Source organism: Spermophilus citellus, assembly GCF_964194105.1.
Source record: "Spermophilus citellus genome assembly, chromosome: 10".
Lineage (NCBI taxonomy): Eukaryota > Metazoa > Chordata > Mammalia > Rodentia > Sciuridae > Spermophilus > Spermophilus citellus.
In genome coordinates, this window is record NC_138197.1 from 9,755,050 (window position 1) to 9,776,282 (window position 21,233).

Here is a 21,233-nt window from a genome sequence, read left to right on the forward strand (position 1 = left end):
GACATCAACAGGAGGCCGGCCCTGGAGGACACAGATGAAAGGGCCGTTCTTGATCATTGATGATAAAACCCCCTTGGAGTAGCCAGAAATATCTGAATGGTGGGGCAACCAGGGCAAGACTTCAAAGAGGCCGAGATCTTACGAATACAGTTGGGGCTAAAGTCTTACACACACGAATTAGCATTCACAAACTAGGAAAAATGAACATGGTTATTGAGGCCATGTTAGCCACCCCCTTGGCTGTGGTTTGCCCGCTCTGAAAGTCATTTTGAAATTTGAGTGACAGCACTGGGAGGTGCGGGGCTTTGAAAGGGGATGAGGTTGTTAAGAGGAGCGAAGGCCTTTCCGGGGGAGCAAGTTCTCTTTCTCACAATTCTAAGTTCGTTGCCTCAAGCGCAGGTCTTATCCAGTGAGGCCCACTGGTGTTCTGCCTCTTCCGCAGGCGCCCACTTGCCCTTCCGTACTCTGCTAGGAGTTGAGACGGCCAGCTGCCCACACCGGAAGCCCAGCAGATGCTCTGAACTTCTCAGCCTCCAGAAGCATCAACAAAATCAACCTCTATTCTTTGTGAATTGCCCAGTTTCAGGTATTCTGTTATCATAACAGAAAACAGACACCTCAAACACCCTTCCTGTGCAAAATTATCAAAAGCACCTAGGACCTAAGACAGGAACTTAATAAATATCAGGTTGGTAGTTGGAGCAGGATCATGAGGGAATATGAGGATGGGTAGGGTAGCAGCCAGTCCAAGGTAGAAAGACTAAACCAAGTGTTGGCACCTCTGAATGATGCCACGCTATTCAAGTCATTCTTTTGAATATTGCCCCTGTGAAACCAAGAAATCTGAGATTGTCCCGCATCCCTCTGGTGATTGACAAAGCAGTCTGAGCTGGTTCAAATGCGTGGGTTCAACAGCATCTCTCACTGCTCCTAGTGTTCCCTCACCTCCCTCCAAACCCGCAGGACTAGGTGCGTCCCCCACCTAGTTCTTTAAGGTCCTTTCCTGGGAACACTCAACATCTGGGACCTGGGAATAACACAGCCAGTCTTTTGTAGCATTTTGTAGGTTTTGCCCTTAACGTGGGCGCTGGCTCATCTGACAGTTGTTTGGCAAAGCCCAGGGAAGGGGGGTTTACAGCTCGGCTGCTGGGAGCGCAGGTGTTACCGCTGCCGTGGAGAGGTGGTGGAGGCTGAGGAAGGTGAGAGAGCATTAATCATCTCCCTGCAGCTGTTCATTAGCCCACAGACACCTCGCCTTACCGTCTTCATTGCTGACAGCTGCACAGCTCCAAAGCACAGCAAAGCAGGAGACTTGAAGGAGGAAGAGAAGAACCACCTGAAGGTTAAAATGGAAAACCACCCGCAGAAGAGCTGGAGATGCACCCTCTGTGCTGCTCAGAGCACAGGGTGATCACAGAACCCACTGTGAGCTCTGCTGGGGCTCAGCTCCATGGGCACAGCAGCTACTCCCCAATCTGTGCTGCAGGGAAGCTCTGAAACTCTGTACCCACAGGGCGACCACCAACCTTGCAGGTGCGTGGAAGCAGGATGTAGGGGCAAAGCCTTCTCCTTTGTCAATTTCAACTTTCAAGGGCCAAGGGAAGACGATGATTCCACAGCCCTGCAAACTCACACGCTGAGTGGGTTCCTTCAGAGTAGAAGCATGATTCCCATCCGTGGCCTGGAGTGAAGAGTTCCAGACCTAGGGAGGGATATTTAGCCTGCTGAGATTGCACCCCGACTACGTTGCATTTGCTACACGGGGAAATAAGAATGATAGCCTCAAATAATTGAGAGCAATATTCAAAGGGTGTCCCCCTGTGAACCTGGTTCTAAGCACAATGAGGTCAGTACTTTGACGCTTCAGAGGTGGTGAACCCGGTGGCCCCAGGTCCCACCTCTTTTTTGAATCCTTGAGGTCATGGTGGAAAGACAAATACTTTTTCTTCAAGAAGGGCAGTCCTGCATGAGGGGAGCTTAAAGCTGGAGCCTGGGAAGTGAAACCTCAGCAAGAGGGGGGCACAGCCTCAAGACAGGTGAATGAAGACCCTCCCTGGCACTTCATGGAGCTTCTGGCCCCGTAGGACCCAGCCCCTAGTCAGGCCCCGCTGCTTCCCAGCAACAGCAGCAGGGAACGTGACATCCTTGCTCTCAGGTGGCCTACCCCACTTGCTCGGCTCTCTCCCTGCAGCCCCCTGGTGCTACCTCCTCTCCTCCCAACTGTGACAGCCCAGATCACCATGTGGGTTTTACTCACCATGCTCTGCCCAAAGATTCTCACAGGCAGTATTCCACAGCTGTTCCATAACGACCTAAGTGCTACCATGTGACCCCGGAACAAGACGTAACAGAATCCAGGACATGGGGACATCAGAGATGCTCTCTTGTCCCTCCCACCACCCCAGACCCCACCTAAGTCATGGAAGAGAACTGATTTTCCTTTTAAAGATTTCTGTGCAAACAGATCCATGATTTCCTCAGTCCAATTTGGCCTTCGCTTAAAAAAAAAAAAAATTCTTTCTTGTGTCTAACTTGAACTCTTAAAGCTTTGAGTCCTTTCTCCTAGCACCATTCCCAGAAGCTGTACATATTACCTGTCTCCACTAAGATTTAATAACCTAATTCACAGGTCAATAAGAGGTAAAGGCTGTTTCCAACAAATATGGAGGATGGGGATTGAAAGACCACCTACACCCAGAGCCAGTCAGGTGACTGCTTCTCTGGTCCCAAACTTCTAGGCTCTTTCAAAATCAAGAATCTATTCTTCTCCTCTCCCTCCCCCATACTCCCTCAGAGTAACTCAGAGCTATTCATTTTTAAGTGGTTTTTCTTCATTCTCTGTAGTTCGGTTTGGGGCATTTTGCTATTTTTATATTATTTATATGGGTGTGATCCTTTTTGTGATGATTATCTGTGATTAATCCTCGCAGCTCTGGGAAAGTCAGTGTAAAGGCTTGTGCCACATCTAACAAGAGTTGATGCCTGTGTAGCTTTTCTGTGTTAAGCAGCTTTGCAAGTTCACTTTAATTGACAAGGGAAAAAGAGGAGAGGCAATTAAAAAGGTGTTTATTATTTATTTTTTAATTTATAATTTATAGGAATTATGTATCTCGCAGACAGATAACAATGGGCGCTTTCAGCATGATTTAATGAAGCCAGGTGGCATGTCAGCAGGGCCTCGGTGGCCTCCAGAGAAGGGTTCTTCTGTTTTTCCCTTGGTCTAAGCTGACACCCTCTGTCACCCTCTGCCCAGCTGGAGACAGGAGGAAGGAGGATGTGACTCCATGATTTGGAGATCACCTTGCAATCCCCAGGATGCTGGAAAATATTTCCACCCTTCATGGGGGTAAAAAAAAAAAATCTGGCCCTCCAGAATTTGAATCCATAGATGGTAGAATCGGGCCTCATCTTAACCTGGTAACTTATCCAGGCTTCTTCCTTGAGGAGGCCTCGCAATCCCCTCTTACCTAGTCCAGTTGCATTTCCATTTGGGCAGAGCATGGATCTGTCCCATATTGTCAGAACTGGGTGTGGTGCATCACACCCAGTTCTGACCATATGGGACAGGGAAAAGCCAAGGCCCCCTGAAGAGTGGCCGTCTTCCCCCAACTGGCAGCCGCACAAGCACCACTTGTGTTGAAAGGGTTAAAGAGGAGATTTAATGGACCATAATTCTTTCCCTGAAACATCAGGCAGTTCATATCTACATATTTCTCTCCACTAAGACCTAATTTTCCACCATTTCCTGTGATTTGCTGCTCCGTTTCCCCATTTCCTTGATTTAATGCCCAATTATTTTTTGTCCCATTGCCAGTAAAACAAAATATTTCATAACTGCTTCTGTGAGGTTTTTGGATACTATTTTAAATACATAACTTACACACCTTATATTGCAGAATCCGGAGGAAACGAGTGAACACCTAGGTGTGAATTCTGCTCAGCAAGCTGACCTAAGCTTGACATTTCAGAGCGCCACACCATGCTTTAACAAATTCCCAGAATTCCCCTCCTCTCAGCCTCCACAAGCACCTTCCTGGGTATCAACCAGAGAGCAGGAACAGGGGGACCCATTTCTCCCACTCCTCCAGCCTCCTTTCCCTGCCACCATCTGACCTCACTGATTAGTTACCTGGGTATAAAATGAGTTTTTTAATCAAATCCCTTCTAATTTTCTTGTAGCTGTAAAACTCTGGATTTCCTTCTGTGTCCTAGAAACAGGAATTAAACCCCTAGACCAAGGGGTCTGGTTTTAGTATTTGAGGAGGGAGAATATTAAACATCAAGAGGAATCCTTCTCTACTACTAAGATCCTTTCCCCTATTTAAGCCTCTTTTGGCCTAATTTTTGCATGAATATACACAAGGACAGTAGGTCAGAAAGGAATCTTACAGAAGTTGTCTCCAATTTGTTTGACAATCCTACTTTTTTTTCCGCACATCATGTTTTATGGCTTATTGTTCTGTTCTCAAAATAAAAATAAAATGAACTTAGTTTCGAGAAGTCTATGTGAACTTCATGAAAGCTGCCAACATGCTGGAGATGCCCAGGGGTTTCCAAAGACCATTATCTCCAAACCCACCCTGGAAATGTGGTCACTGGATGTAGCCCCTCAGTTCCAGGCCTGCTAATAAGAAAGGACTACTAATTTATTTATTTTTTAGTTGTAGTTGGACACAGTACTTGATTTTATTTATTTTTATGTGATGCTTAGGCTCAAACCCAGCACCTCGCACATGCTAGGCGAGCGCTCTACTGCTGAGCCACAATCCCAGCCCCAAGGACTACTAATTATTTAGGCAAAACTCCCAGGTTCTGTCACATTAGACATCAAAGCCACTGTTTGAATTCTATCATCCAGAGAGGGCACAGCTGGCCCCAATCTAGGTCCCCAGCCCAGGCCCCCTGGCTGGGTTTGGGTTCTGTAGAGATAAGATCTAGAGGGACAAAAATCACAGGGACCAGGAAGACAGGAGATTCAAACCCAAGTCCAGAGACCAGATGGCTCAGAGGCTGGGAAATGAGAAACACAGAGCTTTGAGAAAGTCCACAGAGAAATGCAACTGGACTAGGTAAGAGGGGATTGCCGAGGCCACTTCAAGAAAGAAGCCTGGATCAGTTACCAGGTTAAGATGAGGCCCGATTCTACTATCTATGGACTCAAATCAGCCCTGGCTGAGGGCCAGAATTTTTCTGTACCCCCACTAAGGGTATGATGTTCTCCAGCATCCTGGGGATTACAAGGTGATCTCTAAACCATGATGACACTTGTTTCTTAGGGGCAGACAAGGACCTGATACCTGGTTGGGATAGTCTATAGTCAAGAGGATTCTTGAAAAAATGATGGCTTGACCACAAAATTCTCCCTTTTACTTCCATATGTATCTTGATTTTCTGAACAAAGTCGCTGTTGACACCTCTAGACCCCATGGTGAATCTGGGGGAAGAACTTGGGAGTCTGTGGAAGCAGCAGGTGGGACATCCTGGGGGCTGCAGGAAGCCTGGGTCAGATCCTATAGAATCTAGCAAAGCTTGATGGACACCCTCTCCCCAAGCTGCACATCCCAGTGAGAGGAGACCTCTGTTGGTCCTAAGTAAGGGTCCTGCTCTCCTCAACCCCCAAGAAAAAGTCAGCTGAGTCCCCTCTCCTCCTGGGGTGAGAAGGACCCATGGAGACCAGGAAGACAAGAGGCTCCTCTCAGAGTTCAGCAGGGACACTGGCCCAGCTGACTGGCAGACTCTGGGATCTGTCTTCAGAATACAACCATGCCTGAGCCCAACAAGAGGACAAAGAGAAACTGCAACATACCCCACAGTGAAAGAAGAAGTCACATTGGTCCTGCCCTTGTGGAGTTTAAAATCTAGGGAGAAATAAGAACTGCATCAAAATTGTTTTCATCCTATCTACAAATAACCCATCATGAAAAAATCTCCCTCATTTGCAAAGGGCCCGTTCTACACACAGGAAATGGGCCTTTTAACTATTTTTTCCCATATTTTCTAGAGGAATTTTTAAAGTTAATCAAGTAAAGGGATGGGACCAAGAAAGATTTCCTCTCTTGTGTCTCCTTATGTTTTACTCAATCAGGCACCACTGTAAAGCAAGGAAGCTGGCCGCATAGTAAAGAGAACAGAAATTTATACATCCAAATGAGCATAGTTGATGGAGTTTCAGAGGGCTAATAAATAGCACCTCTTTATTCTTCAACTGGAGATTAAAATCAAATGAGACACTTGAGGACCCATATAGATAGAATTGAAAATATCACCAATGTCATTGCCATGAGGTTTTAAATCTGTGACCAGGAGGATTCACTAATGCATTATCTTAAAATTAATCAGACCCCTCAGCACAGACCTTCCCAATGTTCATGCCAGGAGATCTGCAGGCTGGTTAGTGGATAAGTAGAGCCAAGGAGGGGCTGAGCCACCTGTGCCCAGGCCTTTCAGGGTTCAGTTACTATTGCCCTCCGAGTAAAGGAGAGGATAGAGAATAGCCAGCCCTGTTATTCTAAAGCACGGCCCTCCACACATGTGGGTAAAGCCAGGGGAAGGTGCCTCCTCTGCCCCCAACCTAATTGCCATGTCCTTCAAGTGGACCCTTTGGGACATAGTCTCCTTTTGCAATGCTGCCCCCATTCAGAGCACTGTTGAGCTCCTCTCTGGGAATCCTATTCAGAGCCTGCAGCTAATTCTTTGAATACCTTCAATTACAGCAAAGGTTCATTTCCAAGCATGAAATAGTCAAGAATCCTTGGGGCAAAGGAGGTAGAAGCCATTTAGGCCAATATGTGGGTTACAGTGGAGAAATGGCATGATCTCCCTGTGTGTAATTTGTCTGGAAGTTTGATCAATAGTTTTACCAAATGGCAGCATCCTGGGAATGCAGGTATGATTACTGTGGTGATATCTTCTGATGCTAAAAATTGGGACACATAAGCTGACAATGTCTTTTTAAACCACTTCCAAGTAAAAGAGGCTATATTGCAAATATAATGAAGTTGCTAAAATGGCGGGCTTTCTGGCACAAGAATAAAAACTTTGAAATTTCAATGGAGAACCTTTTTTTTTAAAAAAAAGAGAGTGTGAGAGAGGAGGGAGGGAGAGAGAGAGAGAGAGAGAGAGAGAGAGAGAGAGAGAGAGAGAGAATTTTTAATATTTATTTTTTAGTTCTCAGCGGACACAACATCTTTGTTGGTATGTGGTGCTGAGGATAGAACCCGGCCGCACGCATGCCTGGCGAGCGCGCTACCGCTTGAGCCATATCCCCAGCCCTCGATGGAGAACCTTTGCATCCACAATCCTAGACACACAACTGCCATGCGCAAAGTACTTGAAAGTTGACGGCTTGGAAGAGGCTGGTTTTCATTTCTCAAAATTCTGTTTGTGTCTGTTTATGGGGACTGAACCATGGCAAAACATCAAATGTGAGGTTTGACTACTGGTTTGACTCTGGCGGGGAAGCCAGAGTTGCTCTACCAGCTGAGGTGTTAACCAAAGAAAGGACTGGGCCTCAACTGAGTGAGCCGTTTTGACCACACAGTAGTTTTAGAAGAGGGTGCATCAGATTTTCTACTGCATTTCCATTTTATCCACTGCTCTGTGAGACCATCTCTTCCACAAGGCTGGGAAGTAGTAATGGTGGGGAGGAAAAGGTGAAGCATTACAATGTAAGCAGCAGTTAGAAACCCAGGAGCCGAAAGTGGGCTCAGGAACCACATCTTAAAACCTTGGTGGTTAGAAGGCCCTGCCCCTTCCTGGTGGAAGACAAAGCCCCTCACAGGGAATCAGAGGGAGACAGGGGAAGGGGCTGTGTGGTCAGCTCTTGTCATTACAACAAATACCTTAGAAAAACAACTTAAAAAAGGAAAACTTGATTTGGGCTTATGGTTTCAGAGATTTCAGTCCACAGCTGGCCAGTGCCAAAGCAGAAACACCATGACAGAAGGGAGTGGCAGAGGGAAGCTGCTCAGTTCATGCAATTGGGAAGGAGAAAGAGAGGAAAGGGCCAGAGACAAGGTGTAATTCCAAAGGCCAAGATGCCCCCAGTGACCTACTTCCTCTAACCATGCCCCACCGGCCTGAGTTTCCACCACCTCCCAGTAGTCCACGCGGCTATCAGTGGATTAACCACTGACCAGCCCAGAGCCCTCGTGATCCAACCCCTCCCCACGTCTGTTGGGGGAACCGCACCCTCAACACAGGAGACTTTGGGGAACAATCCCCATCCCAACCATGACAAGGGCTGAGGGTCTGGGGAGAGCAGGCTGAGTGAAGGCTGCGATGATCCGGAAAAGTCCTGCATATTTTTCCTCATCAGGAGGCTAAGAGTGGGAAGGGAAAGGGGAGGGAGGCAGTGGGACACCAGATAAATGACACTCCTGTCACATAGGCCTTAAGACAACTTAAGAGATACGGACTTACTCCTGTCACAGAACAGTGACATTGAGGACATCCTTCCCGACACAAGCGTGCTCAGCGGTTCCCGTCTGCACCGGGTGGGGAGGGAACATGCAGGTCCCCAGAGCCACATTACCATAACACACTGCTCTGCTGCGGCGTCCCCCAGCGCTCCCATGAGAACTTCAGACTGCTCGTCCCCCTGCTCGGAAGATATTTGGACTGCTGTCCGGAAGACAGGAACAGCTGGGCTGTTCAAGTCAACAGGCTCCCACTTCCACACAGACCAGATTGTGTCATCATTGGAAATGTGAAATATGCCTTCTGCTGCTTCAGCTCTTGAGGCTGAGTGAGGCCCGCTGTTGCCGCCAAACCCCAGAAAAGGCCAGTTCCGATTTTGAATAAATGCCCCAGTCCTGCTGGTGGGAAGAGGGTCCCTGGCCCCTGTGGTTCACAGTGAAATTTATGGGCTTAGCAGCCCCAATTGGAGAAGGGGGTCATCCACAAGACAGGAGGCTGCGGGGAGGCTGGACGTGAAAACTGGCCCATCCGTCTCAACAGGAAATGTCCTCACTAGTCTCCTGCACCTGTCCCGGGAAACCTTCTGGTCCTTCAAGGCATGGCTCAAACCCTGCCTGTCCATGAGGCATTCCCAATCGCCTCAAGATCCGCTCGCTTCTCTGAGGTTGGACCTCCAAGACACCAGCTGTTTGCCCGAGGATGCTCCCTGGGGTCTCCTGGGGGACTCCACACTCTTCCACAAAGCTGCTTTTCCTCCAGATCCATCTCTCTGAATCCCTCCCTGAGGTTCCCGTTGCTTTTGGCCCCCACGCCTCTCATCTCGGAACCCACCCCCTTCACCATTTCCACCTGGGGTCTTGTAACTTGCTCAGACTCTGCCGCCGGTGATGGGTCAAGGTGGGTCTACTCCACCCCCGATCTCTGCTGTTGGGGATGTACCTGGGGTCTGAGGGTCCATGTGGAGGAAGAAGGACTTCAAGTTCCACATTCCAGTTTGCAGTCACTCTTTCCCCAAATACTAAACGTGACGGACACATCCCAAACAACAAGGGTTAGTTTCCTGCCAAAACCCATCACCAGGGCAATCAAAAAGACCCAGATTTCTCCTGTTACTCTAATGGTGAGCTAAGTACTCTTCCAGAGGTCTTTGTGCCCTCCTACTCTTCCTGGAGGGTAAAGGATACCCTGTCCCATATCCCTGCCAATCCTGGGTCCCTCCCTGTCTTGTTTTGGAGTACGAGAACTATTTTGCTACCCAAACAAGTTATTTTTTTTCTCCCCAACAAGAACACAAGTTCCTTTTTCCCTGCCTTGGGACTTACACGGGGCCAGGCACACAGAGTTCCCTAACAGCTGGCCGAGCCACACAGCCAGGACCGAGACCTGGGGCTGTGACCCTGCAGGCTTCCCCCACCTCTGCTCCGTGCTCAGCCTTCCTCTGTTCTGCAGCCTCCCAGCAGAGAGTGTCCTGTTTCCAAGGCGCTGACCAGCAGGGCCTCTGGGAAAACAGTGAGAATCTGGTGGGTCTGGGGGTGGGAGGGCAGGGATGTTCAGAGCCAGCAGAGACACCACCCCTGCCTGCTAGGCATGGCCTCATAGCAAGTGCCCAGGCCCTGAGACAAAGAAGTAGGTTCCACAGCCATGTCACATCTGTGGCAATGCCACTGACAGCTGTGCCCCAGCCTTTGCCAAGGCATTTGACACCCCGCCAAGACCCAGCCTGTGGCCAGGGAGAAATGGGAAGGAGGCCAGTTCAGGAACCCTGCTCCTCAAAAATAATTTGGCTGAGAGTAAGGACAGGAAGCATTAATAATTTCTATTCTTTTTATTGACAAAACTCCAGCCACAGAGTGAATACAACCCACCAGGGCTGCACACCAAGACAAGCTCTAACTCCAGGCCAGCAGACAGATGCTTTCATGCATTTGTTAGCATTGCTGACTGATTTTTTTCCAGTGAAATCTTATGCAGAATCCCAAGATAAAAAACCAGAGGGGTCCCAGAGCCCCAGGCCCTTCTCCTTGGTCATTGTCCCAACTCATTCTCTTCCCACCCCTCTCCCAGGCCCTGAGGCCCTGGTCTGAAAACACTTGTCGAGGAGGAAGAGAGGGCAGCAGGAGAGTTGAATCACAAATCTGTTCTGTAGAAGGCCCCTTGAAGTGAGCTACTTTCTCTTTTAGAGAGTAAATAATAGGCCTAGGGATCAGAATGAAGCCTGACAAGGCACCTGTCAGCATTTCTAACATTCGCAGCCTTTAAATATTCAAACACCAAGATGTTGAAGGATCTTTGACTTTTCTCTTCATTTTTTTTCCTCCAAATGTCAACAAATACTGCTTTTGCTGAGTGAAGAGTGTGGCCTTGCCTTTGCTGGTGAAATAAAGAAAGGTAATGTGAGAGAGGAGATAAGAAAAGCAGGATCAAGGCTGAGGGTGCTTAAGGCCATCCTGAAGGAAGGATCCGGAATTTAGGGAAGGAGACGGAGGTGGAGGGGTGGGAGGGAAAGCCCCACGGTGGTGGTCATGCCTTCGTTTCACAGAGAAGGCAACTAAGGCCCTGAGAGGTGAACACAGTCAGGTTGGATCCCAGTGCCAAGCTTAACACAGTCAGTGTAACCAGAGCTCCAAGTTTCTGGTGCCTGGATTGAAGTTCTTTGGACTACGATCACCTTAAAGAAAAAAAGGAGATTCCCACACACTGAGGGAAAGGGTCCCCAGACGTGATTCATTCTATCTGTAAGCACCCATCGGGGATACAGCTAAACAGGACACCATCCCCGCCCTCAGGGAGTCCACAGACAGAATAACAAGTGGCACACCTGCTATGCGCATGCTGCCGTGGGGGGAGAACCAGGACCAGACACCTGGTCTGTGGACCCCGGTGCAAAAGAAAATGCAGGGCACCTTGTTCAAAAATGATGAAGAGCTTTTAAACCGCGACAGCAGAACATGAAGCCCAATGCAGAGCCCTTCTGAGCAGAGGGAGGCTGCACAGGCGAAGCCCACGCACGGTGTCAGACACCATTCCCCAGAGGGGGTGCTGCCATAGCCAGGTCAGAAAAGCTGAGGAGTGGCCAGCAGAGAGCAGAGGAAGAGCACTCCAGGAAAGGGTCTTTCTAAAGTCAGTGACAGTACGCCGTGTATCTGGGACATTGACACAAGTCCAGAGAGGCCAGGGGGGTGAGATCAGGGTAAAAGAGGAGCCAGAAACCCACCTGGAGAGGAATCAGGGCCCAGGAGCAAGGCTCTTCCAAACCCCACTAGGTGGTGTCGAGCGGATGTAGGCGAGTTGCGGAAGCTTCCCAGGGATGTGATATGAGCTAAAGGGTCATTTAGAAAAGAAATCTGGGCAGCGAGGAAATGTGAGCCTGGAGCTAGACCCAAGTTAGGAGGTCAGTGCAATAGTCCAGGCAGAAATTGAAATGAAAATATCCAGAGGCCATCCAAATATTTAGGAAAGAGTTCTTGGCTGGCAGTAGAGACCTGGAGCTACTGAATCAAAGTGTCTGGTTTCCTGGGGTGAGAATGAGAGTGGGAACCAAAGGTAAAGATGCAGGTGGAGCAAAGAACTGCAAAGGAGACACGTTTGGGGAAAGAGGACCATCAAAGGACAGCATCACGTTATTCAAAAGCCAAGAGGGTGGAGGGAAGGAAAGAACAGCCACCTTGTAAAATAGACCAGTGAGATGAGGACTGTAGTGTCTGCAGTAACCAAGGGAGGCACCAGAGAGTCCACCAGTGTGTCAGTGATGGTGTCTGGGCTCTGGCAGCTCAGAAGTGCACCAGGACAGAAGGCTCTGCCTCCAAACCTGCCCCAAGGCTGGTCCCTGCACCACCCCCAGGTCCTCCAGGGGGTACAGAGCCTGAATCACTGGCTTTCCCTAGAGCTGAAGTAAAGAAGCTTCCTGTCCATCTGAATGCATGTTTCCCCCCATAATTCAGAGTCTGAAATCCTCACCCCCAAGGTGATGGTGTTAGAGGTAGGGACTTTGGGCAGTTATTCAGGAGGGGAGGCTTCCTCATGGAAGGCTCCTCCCAGTGAATTAAATTAATGTCCTTATAAAAAAAGACCCCAGAGAATGAGCTCACCCCTTCCACATGTGAAGATACACGAGAAGGGGCCATTTATAGGCAACAGGCACTCACCAGACACCAAATCTGCCTGAGCCTCAGTCTTAGACATCATGCCAAAACTATGAGAGAACTTACTTCTGTTTATCAGACACCCAGAATGACATTTTTGTTATAGCAGCCAAAGTGGTCTAAGACACACTTTCACATACTCTTTCATGGCAGCCATGCTTTCCTGAAGGAGGTGTTGAAAGTCACACTTGACCTTGGAGAGAATGTTGGGATGTGCATCTGCCCATAGCCACCCTGCTTCACCCTCCCAGACTCTGACCATCTCACCCTCCAGGTTACTAGCCCTGGACCAGGCTCTGTAGCCACCTAGGCTGTCTGCCTGCACTGAGGGTACACTCCTCCGCACAAGCCTGGATCTCTCTTGTGAGGCCCCAGACAGAACTTGCCTGGCATGGCGATACTTTTCTTTGACTTACTTTTCCAGAATGACACGTAACTCGTCTGTCTTGGAGTTCAATGCAAACTTCCTATCAGGACTAACTCGGGTGGCCAAAAGTTGTAAAGTGTGCACCGGGTGTTCAGGTCCTCCCTGCTGTGTGAGTTTAAAGGACTTTGCACAATCTTCTGTACTTTTGGAGGTTTCAGGCAACCATAGGCTTCTGGTCTCGTTTCTCCCCAAAGATAGAAAGCAGGAAAAGCCAACCAACGAGTCCTTCTCTCTTCAGTCTTGATTCCACATCCAATGGCATCCAGGCTGTCAGAGGGGGTGTGGCAGGCCAAACCGGCCTGATGGAAGGCTTCCTCCCCAGGCTTCCCTCCTGACCCCAGATGTGTGGCTCCATCCCAGGAAAGCTTTCAACTGTTCTGAGTACACACACACACACACACACACACACACACACACACACCCATGAGTGCGCTCTCTCTCTCTCTCTCTCTCTCTCTCTCATACACACACACACACACACACACACACACACACACACACACTCACCCCTCCACCTTACTTGGAAAACACATTTCCCCTACACAGAGACAAACCACAGATGCGACCTTGACATACTTGGAGACGCCAGCCAGCAGTCCACAGCGATTCTGGCTTGCTTACAGCTGGCCTTCCTTCTGATTTGGCCTCTCTCCATTATGATGACTAGGCCATATCTGTTGGTTAAATATTTTTTACATCCCCCTTATTCTGGGAGAAAATGAGGCTCAGGACAAGGTTAAATAATATGCACACAGACCCTCAGCCATCAAAGAACAGGGCCAGGATTCGTAACCAGCTCTACCCACCCCCATAGCCCATGCTCTTAGCACCAGAGCTCATGTGCTAAATGGGTGCCCAGTGGGTTTCTATGCAGATAGGACCCCTCACAATCCTCCCATTTACATTGGATGTCCCAGGTGGAGATGCAAAGTTCATCCATTTATGAAATTTTTGCCAATCTCAAACTTCAGATGAGCCATCGAGGATGCCCCGAGCTTTTTAATTCTCTAAACTAGATTACTGGTTCCTGGAAAATGGCCACAAATAAACATGCATTCCAATTCCAGGCTTGACCTGTGTTACTGAGTAACAGGTGACCCTTGTGAGTTTAGAGGGGACTTCCCCTAAACATTGCCTAGAGAAAGGGAGACGATGAACTGGAACAGGTACAAGTAGCCTGAGAAACAATGTCCAGGGAGCGATCAATGAGCACAGGTGTGACAGCAGCACTGCCCGGCAGCAGTCATGGGGCTGAGGGGATGGAGCCACGGGAACTTGTTGCCGACCCGCCCCTGCCTCACTGGGCAGTGGTCCTCGGTGTGCAGCCTGTGTCGGCAGCAGCTGGAAACTTGCGAGTAGTGTAAATGCTCCGGCCCCACTCCAGCACTGCCAGATGGGTAGCTTTTGGGGTGTTTTTTGAGTTTTGTTTTATTAATGTGCATTAATTGAACATATTAATCAGGTTCAGTGGATCTGTATTTTAACAAGACCTCCCGTGGATTCTGCTGTGTGCCAAAATTTAAGAGCCACTACACTAGAACTTTGCAAAAGATTGGAAACTGGGCAAATCTGACCCTCTGACCAAGAGAAATTAGGATCCTCGCGTCTGAATAGGAGGCAATTTGGGAAAAGTATCAACTTTAGCGGGAAGCAGGCTGACTTATGGCCCTTTGGCCCTTTCTCTGGAAACATGTAATCATGTGGAATTATATCCCAGCTCAGCCACTTACTAACCATGTGGCTTTGAGCAAGTCATTTGTTTCACCAAAATCATGAAAGCTGGCACAGTGCCTGGCTTATAGAAGGTGCTAAATAAAAAGCAACTGTTGGAACAATGCTCCTGTCAATCAGCAACCAGCCATAACACTCAACAGCCACCGAGGACCTTTCTCTCCCGTTCCTGTCTTGTGGACGCTGAGGAACATGCAGGCAAGGGGAATAATCACCTCCCCTTGTGTGTGTGTGTGGGGGGGTGCTGTGCTGGGCTCTGTGTGTGCTCAGGGAGAATGACAGGCTCACAGTGATCTGAATCCAATGGGCACAGTTGGGGAGCGGCAGATACAGAACCCAGTGCCAGATCTTTGGGGACAGAGTGTCACCAAGGAAAGGCTGCCTGGCTCCTTCACAGCAACCCTCCCCTCATCAGCCATTCCTTTGAAAAACTTCAAGTGCCACACCGACGTTCCAAGCAAAGCTAATGAGACTTCTGAGCGCCCGCCTCCTGTCCTCACAAAGCAGCTCGCTTGCGCCACAAGACAAAGCCTGCGGTGTCCGGCTGTCAGAGGAGGACCGAGGAGAGGAGGGACAGAGTGGACAGCCGGCGGGGCGAGAAGGCAGGGACGGGCGTCACCTCAGCAGAGCGTCTCAACTCCCAGGCAGGCTGGGGTGTCCTCAGGAAAACGCAGAGTCCCCCTCAGAACCCAGATGGAGCCTGGTGCTCTGCTTCCCCTCTCCTTGCCCGGCCTCCCTTCCCTCCCCACCTCCAGTGTCCCTCCAGGAACAAGGCCCCCATCTCGACCTGATCCTGATTCCTTTTCCTGGCTCCGGACCCGAGTTCCCTTGTGGAAAACCGTCTGTCAGTTCTGTTCACCTCGCCCCTGAACAGCGTCCTCCTCAGACCACCGCACACACCAGCGCCCCGGCTTCAGTGCTGCTCCCATGGCTCCTCCTGCGGGCAGCCTCCAGGGCAGCCAGGGCCTCGAGCACCTGCCACGTGACACCACTCACCACTCAGCCCTGACTGCCTGGGCTCCTGTTCCTCTCCACCTCCCTGAGGTTTGTTTGGGTCCATTGCCGTGATCACCTTGGACCTCAGTGCTTAATATATGGCAGCCTAAATTCCAGCCTGACTGTTGCTCGTTACCCAGGACATTCTAGAAGGAGCTGTGAGTGAGCGGAATGATGGCCCAGTGGGACAGAGGAACCATGATGCTATCAGCTGGGCCAGTGCCCAGTGTCCCCCACAGCAGGGCATGAAGAAAAGAACCCGAAATCTTGATGAAAATCCTTAGGAAAGAGAAGAAAGGGAAGAGAAGGCCGAGGAGGGGAGGGGAGGGGGGAAGAGGAGGAAAGGAAGGGAAAGGGGGGGAAGGGGGAGAAGTGGAGGGGGGACAGTTTCTTTGCTCCAAATCCTCCTGCTCCCTTTCTCAACAGTTTATGATACACATTAGCTTAACCCCTCAACAAATAATAATAACAAATAAGAATTCTTTTTCTCTGGAAGGAAAAGGAGAAACAAAATTGAGCTAGATGACAAGATTATTTTTGATGGGAAAAGGGAAATTTGTAAGCATCCTTGATTTAATAAATATTGCTCCCTTGCACAGGAAACATGTTCTAATACTTTGCCTTGAACAATGTAATTGCTTAATAAAATGAAGAATAAACCATAAAATAAAATAGTCTGTAAGAAAAAATACTTATAAATGAAGCAGGACTGTCATTTCCATCCCTGGCAATTCAGTAGCCTGTTTGCCACCAGCCCTTCATCCTCCGAGTTATCCACAGCTTTGGGGTGGTGGGGCGGGAGGGAAAACAGGAATTAGTTTTCTAAGAAGCAATGGGTTTGACATTCAAGTTTGACTTTTTAAATTCACAGGAAAAACAATAATTTTGAAAGCCCTGGCTTTTCAGTGCAAGTGCCAGGCATCTAAGAAAAAGAGAGTCTTTCTAAACCCCACAGGGTGGGCAGAGCAGAAGACATGGCGGGGGAGCAGCATATTTCTACTGGAGGAGGAGAAGCTCAGGGAATGGCAGAGAAGAGGGTTCCAGGGACCAAGTGTCCTAAAAGGACCCAGCCTGCCCCTTCCCAGTGCCTATCCAGGGGTCTCCTTCCAGGACACCAAGTGGGGAGAAAGGACCCTTCTCTCCTCAGGTGATCCTCAACTCTAGGGAGGGGGTGCACCACCCAACACACACACAGGTTTCACTCTAGACATTTCAGGGGAGCACTGGGGGAAGCAAGAACTGAGTCAGTGCATAAGCTGGCTGGGCAGTGGGCAAAGTTGCAGGGACAGACCCCAGAGGACAGACCACATGCTACACTCACAGCACACACTTGGCAACCATTGCAATGAGAAGCAGGGACAGAGAGGAGCCTTTGCACGCCAGAGGTCAGCCAGGCACAGACCATCACACGCCAGGAGACAATGGTCCTGATAGGAAGTTTGAATTTTAAAATGACCGAGTTTTAGTTGTTTAAGTATTATGGAAGAAAGACTGCAAATTAGGCCCAAATTTCACTGAGCTGCCTTTAAATGTCAAGATTAAGTCTTTCTACAACAGCAAACATGGCACTAGTCATGATTCTAGAAAAACGATGTCATGTGCCTGCACATCTGAGATGTACCTAAGTGAAAAACCACTGCCTGCCTTGATTTGGCGCAACTCTTAAGAGAGAACAGATGCAGTCTCCGCCCTCCATGAAGCCTGGCGCCCAGGGGAAGCCGGTCTTTACTTAGGCTGTACGCAGGGCTGTGAGGGGAGAGACAGGAAGGCCCCCATCCCAAACCCTCTCTCCTGCCTGCCGACACCTGCCACATATTCAGCATTTTGAAATGAAGTCCATTGTTTCATAGTTGTCTTCGCTCTTAATCCTTTTCTAAATGCAAAGACCTGTGGGAGGAGTTCATGAAGTGGCTAATATATTAATTGGGGGAGTTTAATACCTCTTATCCTCTTCAAACACGAAAAAGCAGGAAAACTTGAAGAGCACCCAACAAATGCTCTAGTTGGGTCCCTTGGTGAACCTGACCGATCTGCAATTTTCCCCGGGCTGCTCTGGCCTGGGCCAGGGCATTTGAAAGCCAGCCGAAGTTTCAGTGATCCTGTGGGTGGGCTCTGGTGCCTCATGAACTAGGCAGTAGAGGGTGCACCCAGCTTCCAGGATCCCAATGACTCCTAGACAGAGGTGGAGGCTCTTTCCAAATTCAGGGTCCATCAGATTTCATCACAGTGCCCAGTAGGAAGTGAGCACAGAAGACCCTGTTAGCCAGCAATCTCTCTCCCTTATACAAACCACGTGTCCTTGGGGTTAAATCTGTTGCTGAAGTCCAGCTAAAGTCAGACTCACCACTTTCCAAATGAGGGACTTTGGGCAAACCACTTAATACCTCTGAACCTAAAACGGAAAATTAGATGTAGTCATCTCATGATGAGTGTCAAGACCAAATAAGACACTGCCTGCAACAGCTTCACCACATGCTTGTCCTGCTACCTACCAGAGTTCAGAGACAGCCAGTGTTCTACCACCAGCCTCGGCCCCCATCAGGACCCATGAGAAACAGCATTAGCATCACCCAAAAGCTTGTTAGATCTGCAAGTTTTAGGGACTCCTGCCTCAGAACTGGGGGATGACAATCTCTGAGAATCTGTGTCTTAACAAAGTTCCAGATGGTTTTTATGCACACACAGGTTTGAGAAGCACTGCTCTATATAATCACAGATAAGCCTGAAGTCACCCATGGTGTGTGAACACAGCATTTGAGGAGGAACAAGGGTGTTGAGCTCTTGCAAGCAGAGTGGTCTTAGGCAAGTCCCTTATTCTCCGGGGGTAGTAACAGCTAACCTAGATACAAGAGTGAGGTGAGCATCACTTAGATGCTCTGCAATGTGCAAAGCAGTGAGGATGCGTAAGAGAGCATTATCGTCGCCCCTGCGTCTATAACACAGCCCTCAAAATGGGAAACATCCAAGTCCTTGGCTTCTCTGCTCTGCTCTTGGCAAAACCTCCTTTCTCTCTGGGAAGATTTCAAGAATGCTGACCCAGAATTCCCTGCATGTTTCCTTAGAAAAGCAAGCTAACTCCGACAGCAAAACTCGCCACGCGGTATACCGTTAGATCCCCACAGCTCTTCCCTCTGGTTTCTGCAGTGCATTTGGCCCAGGAGGGGGGACGGGGGAGCTCCTGTGCCTCCAGGCCTTCCTGCTGATGGAGCATGGCTTCCAGGGGGCCACAGGATTTGAAGACCAAAGGGTAGAAGCTACAAGGGGTCAGATTTCATCTCCAAACAGGGAAGATCAGTGCAGCCGTCAGAGCTGCCCAGACAGGGGGCCACGACTCTAGTGGGTAGGGAGTTAGCCCAGGACCCACTAACCCAAGGACCACTGGCCCTTTGGTGGAGCTAATCTATCATTTCCTCTTCCTCTCCACTCTCCTAGATGCAGTCCTCTTCTCAAAACCCCCTAATTCCTTTCTCTCATTCAGCCGATATTTGTTCATCACTTAACTGTCCACTTGGGATGAAGGTCCTGGCTCAAAAGGAGCTTCCATCCTGATGGGCAGTGTAGACTGTCTGGGGGGGCAGGCAGGGAAGGCCTCTCTGAACAAGAGATATTTTAGGCTGAGATCTGAAAGGGGTACACTGGGACCATGTGACTCCCAAGGCCCATTCTGGTCCTGGCCAGACATAAATGACAGACCCCAGGGAGGACACAGCCTGCTGTCCCCTCCAGATTGGGCTGGCCTTGAGGTCCCAGGGCATGAGCACACACCCCTGAGATAAGCCGGCCCATTCACTGTCTTGGGCTCCAGATAAAATATTGATTAGGGAATTTAAAATTTCGAAATGATTTAAGAGCCCCGAGACGGGGACATAATGTGCTGTGCCCAGCTGCGTTATGAGCCAGCAAGCAGCAAGAAACTGACAGAATCAATACAAACGTGTCTGAAGACAGGCTTAACTCATTTCCTTGCCCGGGGCTCTGGTTGGAAAGGGTCAGCCCTGAGCCATGAATGCTAAGGCCAGGGCCTGTGCCCAGGGGCCAGCCTAGGGAACTCTCCCTGCCTCCCTGGCCTGGTGCAGGGATCCCTGCTCCAGAGCTCCAACCCTCCTTTCCCTTCCTAAGGTCTAATAAGACCTACACAACACTGATAAGACCTCCTGGCCTAAAGCCTGAAGAGAACTAATAACCACAGCACCCATGTACTTAGTACCCAACGTGTCCTGGGGTCTCACTTAAAAGAGTCATCAGAACTTACTTCCCAGAGCCTCAGTTTACCTAGCTGTAAAAGGCAGATGATAATGCCATCCTCAGAGGGATGATGTAAAATTAAATAAGATGTGACAAGATCAGAGTGAGACTATGTAGCAGCACTGAATTGGACACTTAAAACCATTGAAAGAGTAAATTGCACCTTATTGTGTATTTTGCCACAATAAAAGTAATGTAATGAAGAGCCTGGTTCAAGCAGAAACACCACATTGCCCAGTACAGAAAAGGTTCTCCGTAAGTGGCAGCTGTGGGGAAAACAGGAATGCAAGCTTTGGTAATGAGTGACAATTCCATCTTAACAAGCCTTCAGAGTGACAGAAGCAGCATTCGAACCCCGGCCTGCTTGAGAGTGACACCAGAGCAGCGTCCTCTGCGTGGCACTGTGTCCTGTGTCACGGGAGGAAGGAGAGGTGAGCCTGCTTACCAGGTTCTCTGTGCTGCCACCCGCCTGGTCCCCGACCAGCACCCCGGGTACAGCAGAGCTTGCTGACTCAGTGAGGTTAATAAATATGTCACTCCCCAGAAGGGCTTTGCTCTGTGCTGCCTCATACATGGTTCTATGGCCCCAAAGCATTTATTCAACACGCTGAGAGGTTGAATAGGAATTTAATTTTTCTAGCTAAACAGTGGTGTGTACGGCAAGCAAATGGGATTACTTGTTTAATCTTACCCTTGCTTGCCTACTCAGCCCAAGGAGGCTGGCTAACCCCAGGAACAGCGGGACACCTCAAGATTTAGGATACTAAGGAGCCCATCTACAGAGGACCTACTTACTACGTCAAGAAAAAGCCCATGTGTAGCTTTTTAACTTTTTAACTCAGAACTTCTTTCATGATGAATTTACCTTCCTAAGGACATATGTACTACAGTCACTTTTACCCGAGGCTGTGTAGACCCCTCACAACACAAGATATGGACCTGCTCTCTTTTTTTTTTCTCAGTCCAAGCCTCAAATCCTCATATATTAGAGTGTCCTTTGTTTAATCATAATCTCTCTTTTATTCAGTTCTTTCCTACAGTCTCTCATTTTTTTTAACTATTGAGCATATTCATTCATTCATTCATTCATTCATTCATTTTTCTCATTCAAAAAGCTTCGTTGAGCACCTATTACCTTCCAGGCACTGTGGTCCATATGGAGAGATCATTAAGACAGTCTTTTCCCCACGCAAGGGCATTCACAGACCAGCAGAAAAGATAAACAAAATCAAGACAGGGCCATACAGAAGCAGAAGTGGCCTGACTCAGCAGTA

The 21,233-nt window shown here is 49.1% G+C and overlaps 1 pseudogene across 1 annotated transcript in view; it reads left to right on the forward strand.

Moving 5' to 3' along the window:
* Positions 1–15,998, forward strand: part of LOC308659092 (mitochondrial 10-formyltetrahydrofolate dehydrogenase-like) — a 127,148-nt pseudogene extending 111,150 nt beyond the window's left edge. The window contains exon 16 of the transcript in view: positions 15,855–15,998. The product of the transcript in view is annotated as a mitochondrial 10-formyltetrahydrofolate dehydrogenase-like (transcript). The remainder of the gene's footprint in view (positions 1–15,854) is intronic.
* The last annotated feature ends 5,235 nt before the right edge of the window (positions 15,999–21,233 follow it).